Below are 10,472 nucleotides of genomic sequence, written 5' to 3' on the forward strand. Positions count from 1 at the left end.
GGAGTGCCTTGGTAAGAGCAAGGCTTTTGATATTTACAGTGAAGAGTGCCCAGGAGATGTCAAAGAGTTCCCCAGAGTAATCCCAGGCTGGTGGCACAGACAACTGACAAATGAAGAATAACAAGAGCTGAACAGCCCAGGCATTGAGGATCCTTTACTGCAGCTGGTAAATCAGCTGAGAGGCTGTTCTGCAAAGCCTCCAGGTGTTCCGTAACTCACTGCAGCTGAACCACCCCCAGCAAATCAACCAAACCCCTCCGGGGATGGGCTCTGTGTTCACTTTCCCTAGGACACATTAAACTTGTCCAGGAACTTCCTTAGAAACTGGGAAACCTGAAAATGACAGCTCACCAGCCCTTCCTCACCCATTCATGGCCATTCCTCATCTCTTCATTAGCTGAGACAGTAAATACTTAATAGATTTAATATTGGGAAATTGGAGAACTAATCACAGCTGTCTCTAATATGCTTTGTCTTTCACATATTCAGCTCTGGATTGCACTCAGCAGAGACAGATTTTTGTAATGATTTTTGCTCCTAAACTCTCACTTACCAGGGTATAATGAAGAGCAGTGAGCAATGTCTCACTACCTTACACACATTTCTGCTTCCCTATTACTGTCTACATATATTTATAAAAAATATGAACTAAAACAATTGTAAGCAATTCAGTTACTGAATTTTGAACATTGCAGCAAGAATAGAAAACAAAAATCCCATATTTTCTGTTTGAAACCTCAAAATAATTCATTGTAGGAAATATTTGAAATTGAAGCCAACTCACATGCAAGGAAACACACGGAAAATTCTCTTTGAGGGGGATTTCCTCTAAAAAATTGGTTAGACAGCAGTAGAGTAGAAACCCCAAAAAAATGTCTGTGACTGACAAACTCATATCAAATCACTGAAATAATAGCAGCAAGTAGCTGGCATTAACTCTGTATATTCAATTCATCCAGTGTTTTAGAGAAGTGTGAGAGACAGCACAAAATTCTGATCCAGACCCCGCTTTCAGATGACAGCAGCAGTATTTTCTCAAAACCAGGGTGCCCCTGATTTTTTCTGAACAGGGCAATCCTTCAGCCCCTTACCAGAACAGTTCCACGTGCCCATTCCCCATAACAAATGCTCACCTTTGCTCCTGCTGTCAGACAACCCAAAATCTGATCAAGCCTGTCGTGCTACAGATTCACCAGCCTGTGGCCCCACATACCAAGTCCAACAATACAGCAACAGCTGAGTTAATGAAATTTTACAGAGGTTTGACCGGCCTTTGTCTCATGTTCCCCATCCTTAATTCTGTCACTCCTGTGGTAACTCCAGTTTTGAATCCCTTCAGTAGGTGATGAAAATGTATTATTTTGGTAAGGCAGAAATTTCCCTTGGTGCATTGGTTTAATTAAATCAATGAGCAAACACGAAAAATAGAGGTTCTATAAAACAAAACACAACAAAAAAATAGAGGATCTGCTGCTGAGAGGAGCAGTTACATCTGGCAAACATGAACCTCCTGGGCTGCAGAACAAACAGCAACTGACACTACCTGCAGATGGGTTTTGACACCTACCTCTGCAGGCTCTGCCTTTTGGATAGGGATTATGGAAAACTACAGAGAACCCAGCAACATTTAATACTGAATTAAGAACTCTGCCTGTGAAGAGAGCTCTCTGCTGCTTTCTACTATAAGTCAGATAAGGTACAGTACATTATAACCATTGAGAAGAGAAAAAAAATGAGTATACAATTAGGTAAAATAACATAACTGATAGGAAAAGGCACAGTCTAAACATTACATTCTATCCTGCCCTGCTCCCCAGCCTATTTTTAGGGTTTTCTCTTTTTTTCATTCTGGTAAGAACTACTCCCATATCGCAAAAGCATTCTGATCTAAAACATGTTATTTTCATATACTTTCAGGCACTGACCAATCTTTTAATAACCATTCCCTTCTACAGGCATCTAAACAGCATGTTAAAGATCTGCATACAGGCCTGTTAATAGAAGCCTCTTTCAGCTGTATTAGTTAATAAATTCAGCCTTATTTCTTTCAAGTCTCAGGATTAGCTCCTACTCTCATGGCATATGTATATGCTTTTGACTGAGGAGCTAATCTTAAAAAGTTACAAAAGTATAACATAGTTAGAACGTTAATGATAATATTCAAATCAAAGGACTTTGACTTCACCTCAAAATTTTAAGCCAATAACCCAAACTGAATATAAATGCTTAGGGGCCCATATGATTGTTAAGGGCAAAGGACTACAAAACCTCAAGCATGACTGCACTCACTTTTCTGTGGGTCAGGGCTTCTCAGCAGAACCCCATGGCTCCAGAGCCCCAGGTTTATAACAGAATGTGTAGGGAAATTATGTGCTTGTTGTGTGTCCTGCTGCCATCACTGGCCTCTGACTACAGTCTCCTTGGCCATTCTCTGGTGTACACACAGTACAGCCCTGAAATAGGCTCCATTTTATAGCACCATTATCCTGGGAGGGAAGGAAGGATAGGATTATGCACTTCTTGTAAATGTTAAAATAATTCCATAAATCTGAATAAAATTAATTTTTTTCTTGGTGAAATTGTCTGCAACACTCTCCCATGCATATTCTTCCTCTACAGGATTATTTCAAAATTATGGACTCAGAAATGTTCAGCTGGATAGTTCTTGGGTGGCTGAGGTGCTCACTGAAGAATTTAAATGATGTAATAGCTATTGAACACCCCATTATATGGCTGCCTAATTAATGTGAATGATAGTTATGTCTTACTCACAGAAGATTATTTTACACGGAGGAAAATCTACTCACTGCCACAGTAGCCATTTCAATAGTTTTTATATTGAAAAAGCAGTTGCATTATGGCTTCATTGAGTAAAAGGTAAGTAGCCGTCCTAAATAATGAAGATTGAAGGTTTAATAGTCCCAATAAAGAATCCTGCAGGTTTTTTATTTCAAAAATTAGAGTTTGATTGCAAGCGTATGATAATGAGAGGGAGAAGAGCACTGGCACGTGGAATCCTTTGGGCTCCTTGGGAACTTCCATTTCTTCAGTGCACAAATGTAGAAGCGTAAGGACGGCAAAACAGAAAATAAGCTGTTCTTTACTTTTCCTAACAGCATGTCCAGGCTCCAAGCCTCTCCCTGTGGCACCATTTCTGTGGACAAGGATATGCTGGTTTGTGCTGCTGTGCTGGGGAGGCTGGCGACTGGAACAGCTGCACAGGGCTGATCACCTACACACAAATAACCCCAAAAAATGGGAAGAGCCCAGCTCAGAGCCATTGGAATGATGATGTGCAGACATAAGCCAGCCTTGCAAACCTGTCTCAGAATTGCAGCCCATTACAGCAAGTCTTTTTTGTGAGGCAATAGTCAAGGGACTCGGCATTTCTGTTACGAGACCCTATTTCCAAGGTTATATATCAGAGATTATAACAGCTATAAAAATTCAAATGGGATTTAAAACTTGGCATGAGCAGCCTCACTTGGGATCTAATATTTTTAAAGCAAATCTTTACAGGAAAAGCTAAAAGTTTACTTGTTCCACTTGTTATTTTAGGTCTCCATTGGTACATAATTTTCAATCTAGACTCTTACACTCTCCCCATTGCAGAACCCAAGTCATCTCTTCTCACAGCTTGCATTTTCAGAATGGCAGTTCAAAGATAGGACAATTGATTTGACATTTGTTTCTCCAAACAGCAAACTTTCAGGAAGGGCTTTAAAAGAACTTCTGTTCCAAGGCAGCCACTTTTTTTTTTTTTTCTTTTTTTTTTTTTTTAGGCAATAAAGTACCACATGTGTTTTAGCAAGTAAAAAGTGGCAACAACATTAACCTGAATTATGGTAACAATGACTGCAAAACAAGCTGGCTGGGGATTCGCAAACACAATCTCCAGATGTCTGCAAAAGATCTGATTTATCAAACACACTCCGGTAGGATTTGCACTTCCTGATAAAAGAGGTCTGGAGTATTTATTTAGTGGTAGTGTCAGTGAAAGGTGCTGCCCTTGAGACACCTTTCAGAAAGGTAGATCCCTTTGGAATAATCCACAGGATGTGGAGGGAGATACAGACCCCAGAAATTAGAGCTTGGTTTTATCAGTGAAACAGGATGAGGCTGAAGGTTAAATACAGGAAGGGAGGAAAAATTGTAGAAGCTGGAGGCAGCCTCAAGAGAAAACCTCAGGTGGGGCAAGGGAAAGTCCAACGTACCCCAGCCTCAGGGACAGGTTAGAAACACTGAATACCAGCTATGGAGGCTGCAATTGTATTTTATCAGCACAGCTGATCTAAAATGCTTCCCTTTGTGTGGGGCCTTAAAAGCACCACAGTAAAGGCTGATTTCACCTCCAGTATTGATGCACAGCCTTGCTGCTGAGCCTGTGATGGGAAGCCTTAGCTAGTACTAACCTTAGGAAGGATTTTTGTGATATGATTCCCTGCCATACAGTAATGCACCCTTCCCAAGCAGGTCTTCACACAACCCTCCCCATGGACAAATGCTACCTGCAAGTAACTCCTCACTCTTGTTAGTGATCTTAGAGTGCCACAAGCACTGGGGCCATTACATTTATATTCCCACACCTTCACTGTCACAATTCAGCCATGAAGTAGTTTGGACTGAAAACTAGAGCTTTTTACAAAGAATTTGGTGTCTTTTTATCCTAGGCTCTCTATCCAGGAGGAAAAAAAAAAAAGAACATATTTACATACATACACAGTAGTAAACCAAATAAAACACATGCTCCATAGTTTTTATTTTGCATTTACAGAGCAGTGCCTCTTATTTGCAATGACTTGCAAACAATAGCTTAAGGACAGCACCTCAACAAGATAATCACCTTTTGTTCTGATTCGTTGTGTTGGGTGTTGTTCTAAAGCAGCAAATTTCGGGCAATTCTTTAGGATTATTTAGAAAACCCAAGGTTTACCCAGCAAATGATAACACCTGCTTTTGAGCAACGACTTACTTCTGATTAAACCAAAAAGAGTTACTAAGGTGAACAGATTGAGTAATCAAGCTCAATTAAGCATGCGCAATATGCGCTGTAACAACATTCACTCTTTGGTGAAGTAATAAAACTGCTTTATTTTCTTTGACTTCTGGCGGTCTACCTCCAAGAGCCATTCCTTCCTGCTTCCACCCAGCTAGCCTTTCCACGAGGATGCATCAGGAATTTTAGTTACTTTGCCAAAGATGTTGCAGTGGCAAACAAAGCAATCCATCCTCCGGCCACGAGCAGAGAACAGCACCCACAGAGGCACGGGGCCCCACGGGGAGAGCCCACGCTGGGCAAACACAGGACAGCAGGGTCCTGCTTCTAAAGACAAGCCACCTGGGGGCTAAATATAAGGGAATGTTTCAAAAGGCAGTTTTCTTCCAGCACAATGGTTTGTAGCTTCAGGAAATCTACATTAATAACTCGTAGCTTGGCTCTAGGGCACAGGTATTTTAATTTATTATTATTATTGTTGTTGCTGCTGGGTTTGTTGTTGCCTTAGTAGAAGCTAACATAAAAATGACGCAGAAATTTCACCTATATCCAGAATAACACATTTTGCTTTGGTACCAGAAGATGGAGCCACAGGCTCACAGTTTTAAAGTGGATTTCTTTTCCTCTTGCGCCAGAAAACCGACTCACGAAGCAGACAGTGCCTAGAAACTGCTCCCTTACCTTACATGAACTCGCTGGTTTAGTGTGTCTGTGTGCGCAGCGAATCGGGGGCCTGCCTTACCCCGTGTCAGCTGCCTCGCTCCCATGTTTCCATAACAACTCCATTTTCCTTGCTGCAGATGTATTTTCTGAATTGCCTACCATGTCAAAATTAAATCGGGAAACAGAACCTAGCTAAGGCAGGCATTTCCAACAGCTAAAATATCACACCCCTCATTTCCTCAGTGGAAGGATATACTCTTAAAGGGAGTCATAAATATCCCAGAACCATCAACATAGGACTCTTGACTGCTCATCTTAAAAGGCCAAATAAAGGCAGACACCATTTTTATTCTGTGTCCTAAAGCTTAGCTATATGTGCTGAGATGACAGAACAGGCTAGGGCTGTTCTAGGTCTGCTGCAACCAGAGTAAGGCAGGAATTTCACATGACCAAGGTGTACCTTTGCCCACTCCAGAAGGCAAATAAACCTCTGATTCTGCTTCAAAACCTACTGGCAAAAAAACCCCCAAATCCCCAAAACTAAACAAACAAAGCAACCAAAAGAAACCAACCAACCAACAAAAAAAAAAAAAAAAAAAAAAAAAAAAAAAAAAACCAACAACAACAAACAAAAACACCTAAAACCCAGCCATGGTAGGGCATCTCCCACTGTCTGCGGTTTTTTTTTTTTTTTTGCAGTAGGTTTTGAAACAGAACCATCCCCTGTGCAGCATCCAGGCTGTAGCAGTGCCAGACTGCTGCTCCACAGGCAGGCAGCTCTGCTGACCCCTGGCAGCTCCACCCTGGGCAGGACAGGGGGGACAGGGCTGGATAAGTGAGAGCCCCTCGGCCAAAGCCTGCCCTCAGCCAAGGGCTGTGCTGCCAGCCATCCGCACCAGGCACATGAAGATGAAAGGGGCCTTTGGAAAATGACCCGCATCTGATGGGCAGAGAGAGCCTTCAGTAAAGGTATTAAAGTCCATTAGGGCTGTCCTTTGTTGGCTGCTTGCTCTGTGTCAGCCATATGAGCAGCCAGTCCCACAGAGTCAGATCAAAGCAAGATAATGCATTCCTAATAATGCCAGCAGAGATCTTTCAGGTAAAAATGTTTATTGTTCAAGAACACTGTCAGATCCTTTCACGTCCTTTTCTGACCTGGCAACGTCCCAGGTTAGTACGGAACTGTTTTAAATACACATTTAATTATTCTTTTAGCTGCTCTTTCAGACTGTTCTGAAAGGCAGAAGAAGCAGGCAACAGTTTACTCTCATCCATTTTCTCAGTACAATGCTGTAACTTTATAACAATTCCTCCACCACAACATTTAACATCTCTCTAATGACACATTAAAAATGAAGTCAGCAAAGCATTCTATCAGAGTGTTCACAAAAAGGAACCCTCAACATAATTTTTTACAAAATCTCAGTACAGGAGAAAGCTGCCTCTATAACCCCAAGTGCTGCAGCCTATCAGCAGCAGATACACATTGCTGCCCTGGGGAACCACCATTTTATAGGGAAAACCAGAAGGGTCTGCACAACACTGAGTGGGCCCCACGATGGGAGAGACTGACACAAGTGTCATCCTCTGTCTAGAGATTACAGATACCACAAGAAGGCTCCAGCATCTGTAACAACCAGAGGAATAGTTACTAGTAATTCCCAGCTTTTATTTTTGTACTCGCAAGATTGTCTCCATTCAATGAAAGGCAAGCTGAGCAACAAATCTGAAGAAAATGTCGTATCAATCCTTTTTGCCCCCATTTATTTTAGTGCTGTGGCCAAAAGCCCAATTACAGCTTTGGCTGCCAGGACTTGTGAACAGTGGCTCCATCACTCCCTCTGTGATTTTTGGATAAACATTTAAAAACTTGGATTTGCTTCCTCTGCCTGTAACATGCATGTGGAAAAACTCACAACACCAGAGGTTTGTGTCCAAAAAGGAGACAGAGGAGCCCTGTAACTTCATTTGAATGAAGGGGAAGGCCATGGGGCATTTCCCATGGGGTGTCTCATATTGTTGGGGGACGCAGCCCCCTCTTTATCCTAGGCTCCTGGCCACATCACCCTCTTCCTTTCCCCACTGCCTGAGGTACTCTGAGGGTACCCAGAATTGCCTGATCCATGCCCTCTGTAATACATCCCCCCTTTATTTTTTCTTTTATAACAAAACACTATTCATAACTGAATTAAGCCTTTGTTCTTTTTTTGTAAGTTGAGGAATTTAACACGGCCTTGGCTGAGCAGCAGCCCGTGTCAATTAGTAACATTTTCTAGGTCTGATGGTTTCTTCCCTCGCTTCCCTATCTGTAAGTCCCTGGCCCTATCTACAAGAGATTGCAGTGCTCTGTTTGTGAGGACACACTCATCTTGCTCTTTTCACACGTAAACAGCGCTCAGAGAGGGGCTATGAAAGCATCCTGCAGAGGTGTAAGGGAGCCCAGGCATCCCTCTGCAGACACTGAAAGGACTTTCACACTCCTCCCATGTGCAGTCTGGGTCCCTAGCAGAGCTGGGTGCCTTGCACAGCTGTAGCAGCTTTCCCAGTGAAGCTGCAGGAACTGGAGATTGCCACAGCCAGTGCAGCCTGCTCCTGTGGGCAGCACCACCCAAAGGGGATAAACCCTGCACTGACCAGGCTTAATCCCTGTTATAGCCTGCAGAGCCCACAGAGGACACGTGGGCACCAGCTGTTCAGTGTGCTGCATGGTCCCAAACACAGCACTGCTCAGAGCCAGGGCAATCCCACACACAAGGACAGCATTCCTCTGAAGTGCTGCCCTGAAATGGTGCGAGCTGAGGAAATCTCCAGGAAGAAGCAGAAAAGGCCACAGCGATGACTGACTGCCGTGTCTGCAAGATGGATGAGAATTTGAATTCCTTTGTGAGGGACCAAACATATCACTTAATAAAAACAAGGCATCCTACAATGAACCTCGCTTTCCCATATTTATTCCTCTCTAAACACAGCAGTGCACAGATTATAGGAAATGGTTTTACATTTAACTTCAACCCCAAGTGGTAAAGAAACGGATTGTATCTCACAACGTAAATTTGCATTTACCATCATTTAATGGATGTTTTATACATGCTATGTACTACTGTGTTTTTATGGAAAGGCAAAAAAATTACTTGGGAATTTGTTTTTAATTAAGCAATAAGGCTCAATGGGGTACTGCTATCGTGCAATAAAACCACTCCTGGGGTGTTGTGAGGCATTTGGTCCAGATGAGTGCTTCAAATCACCCCCAGATTGTGATTAGATGATTACTCCCTGGAGTTAATATTAGATGGCTCTCTCTACAGTTGTCTTATTGCTATTATAAAAAGTCTTCAACATGGGGAAACTAAGTAGCTTTTGTGCTTGAAGAAGATGAAGTTTTCAGTTTGAACTGTTGAGTGGCTGTGTGAGCTGTGAGGGTCCCATAGATCACTTCACCTACTTAGCATGCGTGAAAGATCATTTCGGGGCATTTCTTTGACCCAAACAGTTTTACAATTAAGTGGCTTTCCTTTTTATTTGGTAGAAGATGGAAGGATATAAACAGCAAACAACTCCCAAATAAAGCAATCCCAAGACAAGGCACTGAGGAATTCAATTCAGAGATATGTATTACCGGCTTTATCTTTTTGTTGGGAATAAGGAATCGCTATTATGCTAATTGTATTAATGAAGGTTAATGCATGCAGTAGCTGCAAGAGATTCTCTCAAGTTGGGTCCATGAGGAGGTGCATGGCCTGAGGCGTTTGTGAGGGCTCCCAAGCTAATGAAATCAAACAACCCAAATGGTACAGAGCCAACCTGCAGAGCCTTCCCCTGCCTCCCCCCAGCTGCTCTTCAGGGGTGAGGTTAGAGATGAAATATTTCATTCTGGGAACAGACAAAACAAAACAAAAAAAAAAAAAAAAAAAAAAAAAAAAAAAAAGAAAGAAAAAAGAAAAAAGAAAAATAAAAAGAAAACCAAAGTATCCTGCGTTTCAGTACACCAGTAAGAGAGAAATCTCAGGAAAACATTAACTCTTGCAAAACTCTCCCAAAAAGCCAGAATGGTACCACCAGGACATGGACAATTTTTGCAGAGTTTGAGTTTAAGTACAGAGCAGAATCCTCAACTCCTCCTTCAGATGTTCCCCACCAGCAACCACAGACCTCCTATTACACAATATCCCTCTGATTTTTCAACCAGACAACAATTTTTACACTTCACAGACTAAGGTGTGATCCTTTCTATATCCTGTGTCACATCTCATACATCCTGCACAGCCCAGACAGCAACACAGTCTCTAAAGGCCAATCTGTAAAACCTCTTCTACCTCAGAAGAAATCCCCAATTCCTCGTTCAGATCAGCACCTCTCCACTTAAAGATCCAGCATGTCAATGGATGGGGAGCTCAGCCAAGCTGAGGTTTGCTCTCTGGGTTTCCAGTATATCAGCAGAACACCTTGGAAAAACCACACTACCTGGCTGTGTTCCTTTATATTTGAAGATAAAAGGAAACAAAGATTTCCTTTTTTTGTTCCCCTTTCACAGAGCTCTCTGCACATGCACTCAATGCATGAAACCTCCCCAGGCAATGACAGCAGATGCCTTCCTGCACAAAAGACACTGATGTGGGGCAAGGTCCCTTACAGAGAGGTTTTTCCTTTCTGAGCAACACACACATTCAGCCTGGGTAGCAGTTAGAAAAGAAAGAGACCAAAGCATGTTCTTCACATAAATAGAAGCTATATCCATAGGCAAAGCAGGGTTCAGGAATGACACTCTTTTATTTGTCTTTGACTAATCCGTCAATCAGTCATTTACATCTTTTTG

The sequence above is a fragment of the Sylvia atricapilla genome, chromosome 12 (genome assembly GCF_009819655.1).
Source record: "Sylvia atricapilla isolate bSylAtr1 chromosome 12, bSylAtr1.pri, whole genome shotgun sequence".
Lineage (NCBI taxonomy): Eukaryota > Metazoa > Chordata > Aves > Passeriformes > Sylviidae > Sylvia > Sylvia atricapilla.